Genomic DNA, 13,128 nt, shown 5'->3' with positions numbered 1-13,128 from the left:
GTAGTAAGATGTATCCTGCACAAGAAACAAAGGTGAAAAGCAAATGTGCTAAGGGTTCCTGAAAAAGAGCGGATTAATGTCAACCTCCCAAGCCAGGCACTTGGGGTCCTTTCACTGGCTGAGTTTGGCTGTGACATCCAACTGCTCAAGCTCCAGTGACTTGATCCAATCTCATTCTCAAGTGTTTACTTCAAAGGCACATGGACAGCTTCCTGGAGAACATCTGATCTAATGACCCACATCTCTTTCCCGGCAGCCAGAGAACGGTCACAGCATCACCCTAGGCTGGATGAGTGCACGCAAGCCTGGAAGACAAGATGGGCTCCAGAGGAGGCAAAGACAGAAGTAAGTGAGCCACGTGCCCTGAATGTCAAGAAGGGTGTCAGAAACGAGGCTGAGAGTACTCCAGGGAGCCCCTCAGAATGAAGCTGGTGCCGGGGAATTTTTTTTTTTTTTTCTCGCAGCTGTTCTCTCCCGTGCATTTTGCTCTGGCTTAGCTGAACTCCCTGCCCTGTGCCCTGAGCAATCCAAGCCCCAATTGTCCATCCTTTGTGCATCCCCAGCCAGGAGACTCAGGCCACAATTTTCAGCAATAATAGCCGACAGCAAAAGTGTCTCTTTTCACAGCCCCTCAAACAGAAAGCAGAGGCTTTTCAAGGCAGACGCCCCCCCCCCCCCCGTTCTCCAGCCCCGCCCCTGTCATGCAGTCCACTTGAAGTTCCTTGGCCACCGAGGGAGAGAGCAATCAACAAAAGATGTTAGCAAACCACCAGCAGTGCATCCGGGTGGGAGTAGGGACTCGTTAGGAAAGGCTGCGTGGGGGTGAAATGGCTTCTTCAGGAAACTCTGGACCTGTGAGGCCCTGCCACATACTGAGAAAGGAAAGAACAAACCCCACCTCCCTTGGCTACAGTCCATCCCCATCTCCAAGACTCCAGGAGGCCCTTAGTCCTCTGTACTGTAGAATCTTTGCGCCTGGAAGTGTTTGCTTTCCCAAAGTAAGAGAACATCCAGAACAGCCACCTTCACTTCTGCAGCGGTGGCTCAGTGAGAGCTTACCCAGCATGCACAGGGCCTGGATCCCATCTCCAACACTGCAGAAAAGGGGGTAGGGTTAGGGAACGGAAAGAAAAGAAAGGACGTGAGGGAAGGAGGAGAAAGAAGTCCTTCCCGTTCTAGTGACTATTTAAGCTGATTTCCAATCTGACACTACCACAAACAGTGGTGCAAAGACCCACTCACTACATAAACCACCTCACAGATCACACAGTGAGCTCTCAGCACTGGAATTCCCGGGGTGCAGCGACGGGTGTTTGCCATTCTGATCAGTATTTATTATATAGATTACTGAGCTGTCACCAATTGGTACGCACTATGCTGGTCTGTTCTATGCAACTTTAAAAAAAAAAAATAGTTGCAACCAAGTACTCTATAAGGAAAAGAGGTGTGTATAGTTTAAGACGCTGGCAGCTGGCCTCCTAGCTGTATGACAGCTCAGCAGAAGAGATCACATGACACGTGGGAAGGGCAGACGGTGGGGGGAGGGGCACCCTAGTCTAATCACCCTTTTTTTTTAAATTACCGTGTGTGGGGGCGGGGAGGGGGTGAGGCTGCCGCGGCACACATTAGAGGACATTAGAGGACAACTCCCTAGAGATGGAACTAGGGCCATTAGGCTTGTGTACTGATACGCAGCTGCTCATGATCCTGCCCCAACTTCAGCTCAGACCCAGGGTCCTTCCTGTAGCCGGCCTGGTGGGGAGAGGGGGCTGAGGGGGTGCTGGGGGGCGGGGCACCACCTCACGCGGCCTAAACAGCTCGTCTGTGCACACAGGGAGAGTGAACAGAAGTAGCCCCACAAAGCACAGGAATTAGTGATAAAGACCAGTGTCTCCATCAAGAGAGACTCTAGAGCGGACACAGACCTCCCGGAGTCTTCAGGGCTACAGCCTCCCAGAGCCCCACAGCAAGAGCCAGCTCACCTAACCCTGTCCCACTGGCTTCCCTCCCTTCTCTTCCCTTCTGCCTTTTGTCTGTGTGTCCCGTTCCCCCCACCCCACCCATCCCCATTTTCCTGGATTGTCTCCTAAATAATTCATTTGCATTCAAAGGCTAGCCAGGGGTCTACAACCTAAGACAGTTGTCATTATTGCTTTTTATTAGGGTACAATGGCCTCCCAGAAGGAAGAAGAACAAGAGACAATAGGTAAGGCTGGACCACGCTGGTCACACCAGAGCCTTTCAAATGCCTCTCAGCATTTTTGGTGGTGGTGATGGTTCGGTTTGGTTTTGTGTGTTTGAGTACCTGTATGCAACATGTGTGTGTAGATGTGTGTGTAGACATGTACACGGGGTGGAGTTTGGGAGGGTGAAGGCCAGAAGCTGTCATCAAGTGTCTTCCGTCTCATTTTTTTCAGTTCTGCAAAACTGTTTAATTCAGCCCGGCGGTGCTAGTTCACATCTTTAATCCCAGCACTGGGTAGGCAGAGGCAGGCGGATCTCTATGCGTTCAAGGCCAGCCTGGTCTACAAAGTGAGTTCCAGGATAGCCAGGGCTACACAGAGAAACCCTATCTTGAAAAACAACAACAACAAAAACAGCTAGAGAGATGGCTCAGATGTTAAGAGCACTGGCTGCTCTTCCAGGGGTCCTGAGTTCAATTCCCAGCAACCACATGGTGGCTCACAACCATCTATAATGAGATCTGGTGCCCTCTTCTGGCATGCAGGCAGAACATTGTATACATAATAAATAAGCCTTTAAAAAATAAACTGTTTCATTCTCCCTTGAATCCTGCCAGTTTTTTTAATACATTTTACTTGAAATAGAACTATATCACTTCCCCCATCTCTGGTTTTCTCTCTCCAGCCCAGTTACCCTTCCTCCAATTTCTCCCGTACAGCAACCCAGTTCTCAAGTTGATAGCCTCTTTTCTTTGGTGATTATTGTTTTACACACACACACACACACACACACACACACAGTGTTAGCCCTGAAACCACATACACGCCAACAAAAAATGAATTCAGTGGGCTGTATTTTTGTATTTGTACATATACATGCATACATTTATTTTAATTTTTGTTGTTGGGGCCTGTTTGTTTTGAATTTTTGGTTTCTTTTTGGTTTTGTTGTTTTGGGACAAGGTTTCTCTGTATCACCCTGGCTGTCCTAGAACTTACTCTGTAGACCAGGCTGGCCTCAAACTCAGAGATCCACCTGCCTCTGCCTCCCCAGCGCTGGGATTACAGGAATGTGTCACCACCATCACCCAGTGTCCTTTTTTTTTTTTTTTTTTTTTTTTTCTTTTGAACAGAGTTTCTTTACTTTGCTCAGGCTATCCTGAAACTCACTCCGTAATCGTGAGCGAGCCCTTGCACTTGCGGTCTTTCTGCCTTCACTCCTAAACAGCTGGGATTATAAACCTGCACTGCTAGGTCCTTGCCTCTATTTTTAACTGTACTGTTTTAAATTATGGTTTGATATACATAAAACAACCATCTCAAAGGTCTCAGAGTGGAGCTTCTGACCTGCCCCACACCCCGAGACCCTGTGGTCCAATGTGCCAACTGCCAGCGGCTTCATCTCTTTGCCTGAGGCCTCTCAAAGGCCCAGAAGGCCAGCAGGCACCCAGAAAATCAATACCTCCTCAGCTCTCAACGAAACCCTGAGAATCAAGGCTGGCTCATATCTGCCATAGGGCCACATTTCAGATTTAAAGGTCTAGTGCAACTGGCATGTAAATATCCCTCAGCCAATCACTCCCTCCCTACCACACCCCACTTTCTCATAGAGCCAGCTTCCCACTGCCTGTGCTGTGCTGGGGAATTGGCTTCATATGCCTTTTGATTGTTTTGCTTGTTTGTTTGTTTGTTTGTTTGACTGCTTGCCCCTCTTATCTTACTTCCTCCTGCTCTCTTATCTATTTTCTGGGAAAATTCCTTCCAGTGAGCCTCTGCTGAGGGGAGAGACGGAGCTCAGTCTCAAGGCCTAATGGACACTGGACTCGGACATTCTGCACCAAGCCTGTCAGGAAACAATAATAAACAGTACTGCCCACACTGACAGGAAGGTCAGCCTTCCGGTCCAAAGCAAATGTGCATAACAAGAAAGGGAAGCGCTCTCCAGCTCTGAGGCTACGCCAGGTGGGCAGAATGTGATGGCGGGGCACATCTCTCTTGGGATATGAATTCTCTGACAGAAATGGAAAGGCCAGCTTTGCCCTGGAAGGGTTGCCCAGTTCCCAAGCCTATATCATGTGCTGGAGCTTCCAGAGTGTACCTTCCCCAGAAGGAAGAGCTTTGAAGAAATGGTAGGATTGTTTGTTTGTTTGTTTGTGTGGACTTTGGGGGTGTCTCTGTCATCTTGGCTGTCCTAAACTTGCTTTGTAGGCCAAGCTGACCTCGAACTCACAGCAATCCACCTGCCTCTGCCTTCCTGAGTACTGGGATTACAGGCACGAGGCACTCCACCAGGCTTTTTTTGGGGGGAGGGGTCTTTTTTATTCCTTTTCCCCCCTTTTTTGGAACTGGTGCCTGTTGCTGTTGTTTTGTGAGGTCTAGGGGTTCCAGCAGCAGAGCATAGCTCCTCTAGAGCAGCACTTCTCAACCTTCCTCATGCTGTGACCCTTTAATACAGTTCTTCATGTTGTGGTGACCACAACTATAAAATTATTTCATTGTCTCTTCATAACTGTAACTTTGCTGTGTTATGAATCATAATGTGAATATCTGTGCTTTCTGATAGCCTTAGGCGACCCCTATAAAAGGGTCCTTCAACCCACAAAGGGGTCTCGAGCCACAGGTTGAGAACCACTGCTCTAGAGCCTTGCCCAAAGAGCACTCCTCCTCTACCACCGAAGACTGTCCCCTGTAGCCCAGCATGCTGCTTCAGGAAGGACACCCAGAGCTGTGAGGGAGAAGGGCAACACTGCCTAACCAGCCTGGTGGCCGATGAGATGGCAAATGTTGCAGCCCAATCACCCTCGCCTCTGTGTGGTTGGTTTCTGTTGGTTGATTGGCTGTTGAACAGCCTCATTTAGCCCAGGCTGGCCTTAAACTTGCTGTGTAGCTAAGGATAGCTTGGAGCTTCTGACCTTCATGTCCACCTAGAATGACTGTCATGTGCCACCACAGTCGGCTAGTAGATGGCTTGTCTTCAGCGTCACTTCTACTAACATGTATTTCCCTAGTTGGAGTGTGTGTGCGTGTGTGTGTGTGTGAGAGAGAGAGAGAGACACTATGTGTGTAAGTATGTATGCGCGTGTGTCTTTGTGCATGGGTGAATGTGTATATGAGTGAGTGAGTGTGAGTGTGTGAGTGTATACAAGAGGATAACTTTCAGGAATTGGCTTTTCTACCACCATATGAGTCAGGAATTGAACTCAGCTTGTCAGGCTTTGCAGCAAGCACCCTTACACAATGAGATATCTTGGTAGCCCCCATCCACCATGTTTCTGAAAATCTGCCCTTGCTAAGGTAGGCTCATTCCCCACCGTGGGTAATAAGGAATGCATGCAGAAGCCTCTTTACCCTTCCGGGAAGGCTGAAGTAACCTCTAATTGAGTTGGGGAGCTACATAAAGAGCATCTCCTAGAGATTCTAATCTCTCCAGAAACCACTGCCTGAGCCCGGGACTGTGCTGCTGTCCAGAGAGCTGGCCGTGCTCTGTAGATTCTTATGAACAAAAGCCTGTTCTTTAATGAGGTTTCCTAATTTAGGGCAGGAGAAAACTTTTGCGCTATTTTTAGGCAACAAATGAGTCTCATTTAACTGCCCTACTTTTAAAAAAATGACTTGGCTTTTTTTAAATTAAAGAATTCTTTTTAGCCAGGCATGGTAGTTCATGCCTGTAATCTCAGCACTCCAGAGGCAGAGGCAGGAGGATCACTCTGAGTTTGAAGCTGGCTTTGGCTAAACAGTGAGGGGGCCATAGGAGGAGGAGGGGAAGAAAGGAAGAAAATTGTTTTTAAGTATCAGAGGCCTCCTGAGATCATTTAGTAAAACCTCAAACATAACCTTGGCCTTGGTGGCCAAAGTGTAGATTTAATGAACTGGATTAAATGATCTTAAAGGCTTTTTCCAATTCTAACATCTGGATTTTGCTCTTGGTGCTGGTGACTTGGGTGGTTTGGGTTTGGTTTGCTTTGGTTTCCGTTTCGCATGCTGAGGGCGAAACCGGGTACTTCGCACATGCTAGGCGGATGCTCTTCTACTGAGCTCCACCGCAGAAGCTATGGCTTGTTTACCCTCCCTTCCTCTGACTGGCACTCTTGGAGACACACGTCAAATATTCCTTCTCCAAATACTTGAGATCAGAAGAACAGATTTGATGGGAGGTTTTTTTGGTTTTTTGTGTGTGTGTGTGTGTTTTTTGTTTGTTTGTTTGTTTGTTTGTTTGTTTTAAGACTTGCCTATGCACAATGGGAATTCTTGGGAATAGAACCCAAATCTAAACACAAAATTCATTTATACCTCATATACACCTTGTGCACATATAGTCTGAAGGTGATTTCATACCGTATTATTTTGTCTGCCTGCATTTTCCACAACCCATCACATAAGGTCAAGAGTGGGACTCTCCACATGTAAATGTCATTCGTGGCTCGGTTTTAGATGTTGGTGCATTTAAGATTCCAAATTATATGGGATATACAATGTGTACTTGAAGGTGTTAAACATCTTTGTTTTATCCTTCTTGATCCTTGAGGTCTTTAAATACTGTTGGAGACTAAGACGACTCCTGCTTGCTTGGGATCCTCATTCAGCTTCCACGTGGATGATGCTACCTTCAGAAGAAGCAGGGGCATCTTCCAAGGGGAAGGGAACAATGTTCCAGATGTTAAGTCACCACATGTCACCGCAGATCGTCCAGCTGAGTTCACAATACAACTCAGAGCCTGAAGAGGAAGCTGGCGTACGCAACAGGGGTGGCCTGGCACCGTGATGGCTTTAAAACCCGGGCTCGTAAAATAGGATGGGAAAATTCATCTGCGAGTTTTACAGCCTACAAAATTTGCAGTGTGTCTTTTATGGATGCTCTTTAATGTTTCCCTGCAAGGAAGATGAGCATAGACCCAGGGGAAAGTGTGGGATATAAGGCTCCAGCTCCCTATGTGGAAACCAGACAAGCCGTGTCTCCCTCTTCAGGAAGGGGTTCTTCGGTAGGCAGGCACACTCGGACAGCTCAGCCCAGTTTCTCTGGACCTCAAGCTACACACCAAGGGATCCTAATTCCATTTGACTTGAAGTCACTTATAAGGTGCAGGTGTTTGGGGGAGCTCTCCTTACATTTGTTTATTTTTAAGAAGCGTGCATTGCTCATGTGTATATTGTTAGACATTGCCACGAAAACAGCACAGACTGTCCTACCAGCTTCTTTTTGTACGTTTTCTGTTTGTTTTGGTTCTTTCTTTGTTTGTTTTTGTTTTGCTTTTCGAGACAGGATCTCACTATGTACTCCTGACTGTCCCCAAGGCTGCCTCAATCTCCTCCTTGAGATATGCCTGTCTCTGCCTCTCCAGTGCTAGGATTTAAGGTGTACCTAACACGCCTGGCCCGAGCTGCTTTTTGTGATGCTCACCCTTCTTGCTGATGGTTCAAAACCCAGAGCCTCTCTTCTAACCTTGACCTCAATTGCCTTCAGCCTAGACAAGCCCCCAGGGTAGCTATGAGAGACCACCATTTACCACGAAGAAAAGTGGGTGCTTTCTGGTGGGCAGACAGCACAGAACTCCTGCTCTAGAAACTTTGTGCCAACACCCGTACCACTGTCCACCCCGTATACCTCCCCCGCCTCTCCTAGCCAAGCCCTCACAAAGTCATTCCTTCCTGTGTGAGGGGACAAATGCCTCCTAATCCCGTCTCCACCTTAATATTTGAGACCATGTCTCTTGCTGAACCCGGAGCTCACCAATTGGCAGGACTGGCAGGCTCTGGGATTTCACCTATCTCCCCAGCCAGCACTAGAGTTACAGGCGTGTACCACTATGCTGGGTGGGTGCTGCAAATCCAAACTCAAGTCTTCCTTCTTGTGCAATAGGCACTTTGCTGACTGAGCCATCTCCCCAGCACTTGAAGTTCTCTTTGACTTTAATCAACCCACCATCATTCATCCTCTTGATCCACTCTGGTTTCTCCTTTCTGAGATGTCAAAGGTTACTTGGATATGGAGTCAGCAATTTTAAGGGAGTATCCTTCATACAGTGGTCCATGGAAATGACGCCCCTGGAGCTGTGGAGCTGGAAGCTGTGCTTCCCGGTTCCACGATTCAGCTCCAACATCCATTTCTGCCTGGAGGACAGCCATGCTGGTGTGGAGGAAAAGCTGTTTCAAACTCTTCAACAGATCCCTCGCTGATTTCGAGGTAAAACCCACTCTGTGACAAAACCTCCAAGATATACTGGACCAATGTGGCCCAGCCCCTGATTCTCTCCTCAGTTTTAACTGAATACTTCCAGGACCAACATGGGAGACCTTATGCTCTACCTGCACACCACTGGGAGAGTCTCCAAAGCTCCCACAGCACAGCCCACCCCTGTCCCTCGCTTCACAGTTCATCTAGCCAATTCCTATTCATCCCTCAGGGCCTACCCTCCAGCATCACTTCCTCCAGGCTGTCCTCTTGGCCCACCTTGCCTACGTCCTCCCTCTCTGAACTTGAGTCTAGGCTAGCTGTTCCATGTCTGGGCTCAGATGGGCAGTCAGCCTGGTCTGGAGGTTTCACTCAGCCGGTGATTCAACCATTGCTGCACTCACGAAGGTACCTGTGTCCCCTTCCTCTTGTTCTCCTTGCAGCTGATCTGAGCCGAAAGACTGAGAAGTAAAGCGGTCCTCTAGTCTCTCTAAACAATTGAGTCACTCATCCCATCCCTCCCCCTCCCCCCGGGAAGAGATTTCCACCATCACCTACCCAGGCAGCTCCAGGTGCCATGTGGAATGTGACCAGACCCTCCCTGGCCTCTCTGCTCCTTCTCCTCTCCAGCAATCCCTCCCTCCTATCCACTCCCAGGGAGCTGAGTTTCCCCGGCTGGAGCCTGCAACAGGCAAGGCTGTTTCTGCTGCTCCCTAGCTATCCGGTGGAGATACCATCTCTTCCTTTAGGAGCCGTTCCTACCCAGTAAACGGAAACCTGGCTGAGAGCCAAAACCAATCATCCTGAAAGGTAGCTGGCCCTTGGGAAGGAAAAGAATCTCTGTCCAGCCTTGGCTTCTCCCTCCCAAGCTTCCTGACTCCTCCATGAATTTGCTGCAGTCTATTATTAAAAAAAAAAAAAAAACATTGTACAAGGTATAATCACTGCACTTTTAGAGACAGAGGCAGAAAGATTGGGAGTTCAAGGCTGGCCTGGATCACATGAGATATTGTCCCCTCCTGCCCTAAAGCAAAGCTTCTTTCTCTAGTCAAACTGTAAAGGGCAAAGATGTATCACGGAGTCTGAGACATCTCATTTCCTCCACACATTCCCCTGTTTACAGAAGTGTCAGATGTTCAAGATCTATATAGTGAGTGGGAGACCAGCTACATGAGACTCTGTCTCCAGAAACAATAGCTAGATATGAGGGGACCAACATAGTTCAGTGGTAAGACTCTTAAACAATGAAAACAAAACAAACAAACAAAAAAAAAAACACATGTTCAAGATGGTAGAGTTCATGCTACCATAATTTTCACTAATTTTCCTACTCTTTTTTTTTTGTTTGTTTTGTTTTGTCTTGTCTTGTTTTTCAAGACAGGATGGCCCTGGCTATCTTGGAACCAGCTTGATAGACCAGGCTGGCCTCGAACTTAGAGATCTGCTTTAGCCTCCTGAGTGCTGGGATTAAAGGCACGTGCCACCACACCTAGCTCTTATTCTTTAGTTGAAAGCTTGGCACAAGATGGAGAAGCAAGCTGCCAAGGCCTGCCCGGTATGATGAGAGTCGCCAGCAGCCCAGCACTTGTCTCCTGGCTCTTCCTTCCCTATCACCCGTGTCTCCCCCACTATTGGCTCAGCACCCTCAACAGAAACTCCTGCAGCACAGATTGCCTTCCAGTCCTCAGATGCCCTTGCGACCAGACGCCCTATTGATAAGAATTCCTGTTGACCAAGCTTCTTCTGCAGCAGTCTGAGGAAGTGGCCACTTCCACGCCTGTGGACCTGTGGTCTTTATTGTTTGCTTCATGGTGGTGGTGGGTTTTCGGGTTTTTTTAGTTGGTTTGTTTGTTTTGTTTTGTTTTGTTTTGTTTTGTTTTGTTTTTTGAGTCAGGGTCTTCTGTGTCTAGCCTGGCTTCAAACTTGAACGCTAGTCCATGATGACCTTCAACTCCGGATCCTCCTACGTCTACCAACCAAGTGCATATTGACAGGTGTGCACCACCATGCCCAGCACACCTGCTGGATGGTGTCCTGGTGGCAAAGGTGTCTGGTGATACATTGAGACTGGAAGGATGGATGATGAAGAGCTGAAGGCTTTTACACACACACACACACACACACACACACACACCAGGATGCTCCCAGGCCACTTGCTTTCAGGGACTTTCTCAGATCTGGACCCCGTCCATCTCCACATCAGCTCTCTGGCGCCATCTTGTGTGGGTTTCTGAAACCCCAAAGATAGGGCTATTTCTGTCTAATATTATTTGTAAATAACCAAAAGAAAATTATATTGTAGAATACAGTTTACTATCTGAACTGAGTGTGTAATCTGGGCACTGGGGAGAGTGAGCCTTGAGAACTAAGAACTGAGGCTACTTCCTCAATTCTTCCTTCAAATCCCTAAAACCCCCCTCAAAAGTAAAAAATAAAGAGTAGCAGCCTAAACGGGAAGCCGTCGAAGAGAAAAGTGTGATGAGGATGCTAATGTGTAGGCCTCCACGATTGTGGGTTTCTGGTGAGGGTGTGAGTGAGGCCGGACTCTGTTCTATTTAAGGGAAAAGTCACTTTGACTGTGCTCCAGTGAGATTACAGATGACCCAAATTGGACTCGGGTTTGTTTGGTTTATTTTTAAATCTTTGGGGGGGGGATTCACAAGGATGGGGGGTGGGCATTGAAATACTGAGAAGTGGGTGTGATGAGGATGCATGATGTGAAATTCCCAAAGAATCAATAAAAATATTATTTTGAGAAAAGAACTGAGGCTAGAGGTAGGCAGATGTCTCCGGCCACCCCCATCTCCTTCATACCTGAATTTTAAATAAGAACACTCAGAAGTGGAAGCCTTTCTACTTCTGTGGAATCGCAAAGAAATCTTCCACAAAGAAATTTAAAAAAAAATAGACAGTGCTTCCAGAACATTCCACAAAGAAAGGGGGAAAGACCACTGCAGAGTTATAATCCCTCCCCGATTTTTATTGTCTTTAAAAGCACTGTACCCCCAAGAGACCCCGTACTGAAGGGATCTGGGAAAGACTGGAACGTGGGCTGGGTTCTCAGCCCAGTTTTCCCGTACACAGTTCCACACAGAGCCACAGGTTTGAAACAGAACAGGCAAGCACAGGACCCTAGAGAAGGAAGACCAGCCTTTCACACTGGGGCCAAGCAGAAGCAAAGAGATTAATGTATGCAGATAGATCCTTATATCCTAGAGAGAATGTCTCAAGAAAGAAAGAAAAAAAAAAAAAAAAAAGCAGTGCTTCCCCAGGGAGAAAGCAGAGAGAACGTTGTCAGTTTCTTTCTTATTTATTTTATGCATTTATATTAGTGCTCTATCTGCACGTGCACCTGCATGCTAGAGGAGAGCAGTTGAGGGTATAGATGGTTGTGAGCCACTGTGTGGTTGCTGGGAATTGAACTCAGGACCTCTGGAAGAGCATACAGTGCTCTTAACCACTGAGCCATCTCTCCAGCCTCAGTTTCTTTTCTTTAAGTGTTGCGTTTTCCAAAAATGCGTAGAGTCTGGCTTTGAGGCTGAAACTCCAGAGACTATAGTCCACCCTTTGCTAGGACTGTAACTCCTCATAGCTTCAGCAGCTGTGCTCCCCACTCCGGCCAATAGCACTGGTCTCAGGGGGGAAATGCACCAAATCCTGTATCCCCAGGTTGGAGGTGCCTGTCACCTTGACACATCCTGGTTTGCCACAAATCTACGTCCTTCACTAACTGGTGCCCATGCTCACAAATAGCCGACATCACTGGGTCACCACCACACGCCGGCACTATACGCCAAGTTATTTCATTCAACTTGACAGGCCGCCAAAGACAGACGCGATTCAGAGAGACGGGGATATCACATTTGTTAGCTTAGGGAAATGCTGCAACAGAAATCTCACTGTAAACGAGTAACAGCTTTCCCTTTCCGAAGCCTTGTCCAGGAAGTGACGAGGGCGCCCTCTAGTGGTCAGTTATATAGACAGCCGCGTTCTCTCCACACTGCAACTCGGCTACCTTCTGCACCTGCGTGTCAACCACGCCTTCACCATCTGCCTCCAGGGACAGGTTTGGCTAGAGAAAGCGAGAACGCGAGAACGCAGGCCGCTCTTACTTACCTCAGCCATTTCTTCTCAGAGACCAACAAGTAAAAGCAGTCCCTGGGCTGCAGCCACATGCAAGGAGCTAGGAAACAGCCCCCTCGGTGTTGCCAGGAAAAAAGAGAGGTCCAGAAAGAAATGCCCTTAAGCGGCACCAGTTCCTACCCCGAGGAACTTGCCTCAGGTTGCACAGCCAGCAAGAATACAAGTGAAAAGCAAGATTGTTGGGAAGTGGTGGAACCTTTCCAAGGTACGGGCATGTGCAGAAGCCAAGTCAGGAGCGCGCGTCATCAAAGGAGACATTGGGCCCCAAGCCTTTCTCTGTCTCTTTGCTTCCTGACTGCCATGACATGAGCAACTTCCCTCCATCATGCGCTCCTACCATGATATGCTGTGCTGCCTAAGGCCCAAAGCAACTAGCTCAGGCAACCGTGGACTGCAACCAGCAGCCAAGGTTAACCTTTGGTCTTTTGAAGTTATTTACCTAGAGGATTTCTGTTACGGCATCAGAAAACTGACCAGCACACTGGGCCTGGCTTAGCCGGATCCTGCAGGCCTCAGGATCTCTTAGAAGGCTAGAATCAAGGTGTCAGCCAGGGTTGGGGACCTGAGCTGAAGGATCAGCTGGGTAAGCCTCTCCTTCCAAGCTCACCCAGGGGGTGTTCACTAGAGCCACTC

General features: G+C 48.1%; 1 long non-coding RNA gene across 1 annotated transcript; it reads left to right on the top strand.

Moving 5' to 3' along the window:
• Nucleotides 1–255: 255 nt before the first annotated feature.
• LOC132647233 (uncharacterized) lies at nucleotides 256–10,889 on the top strand. The gene is made up of 4 exons (XR_009585581.1): nucleotides 256–345; nucleotides 2,164–2,206; nucleotides 3,949–4,312; nucleotides 6,709–10,889. It is a non-coding gene; the product is annotated as an uncharacterized LOC132647233 (long non-coding RNA).
• Nucleotides 10,890–13,128: the final 2,239 nt, after the last annotated feature.

This window comes from Meriones unguiculatus, chromosome 14 (assembly GCF_030254825.1).
Source record: "Meriones unguiculatus strain TT.TT164.6M chromosome 14, Bangor_MerUng_6.1, whole genome shotgun sequence".
Taxonomy (NCBI): Eukaryota; Metazoa; Chordata; class Mammalia; order Rodentia; family Muridae; genus Meriones; species Meriones unguiculatus.
Note: the sequence above shows the minus strand (reverse complement) of the source record. Positions and strands in the feature narration are given on the sequence as shown.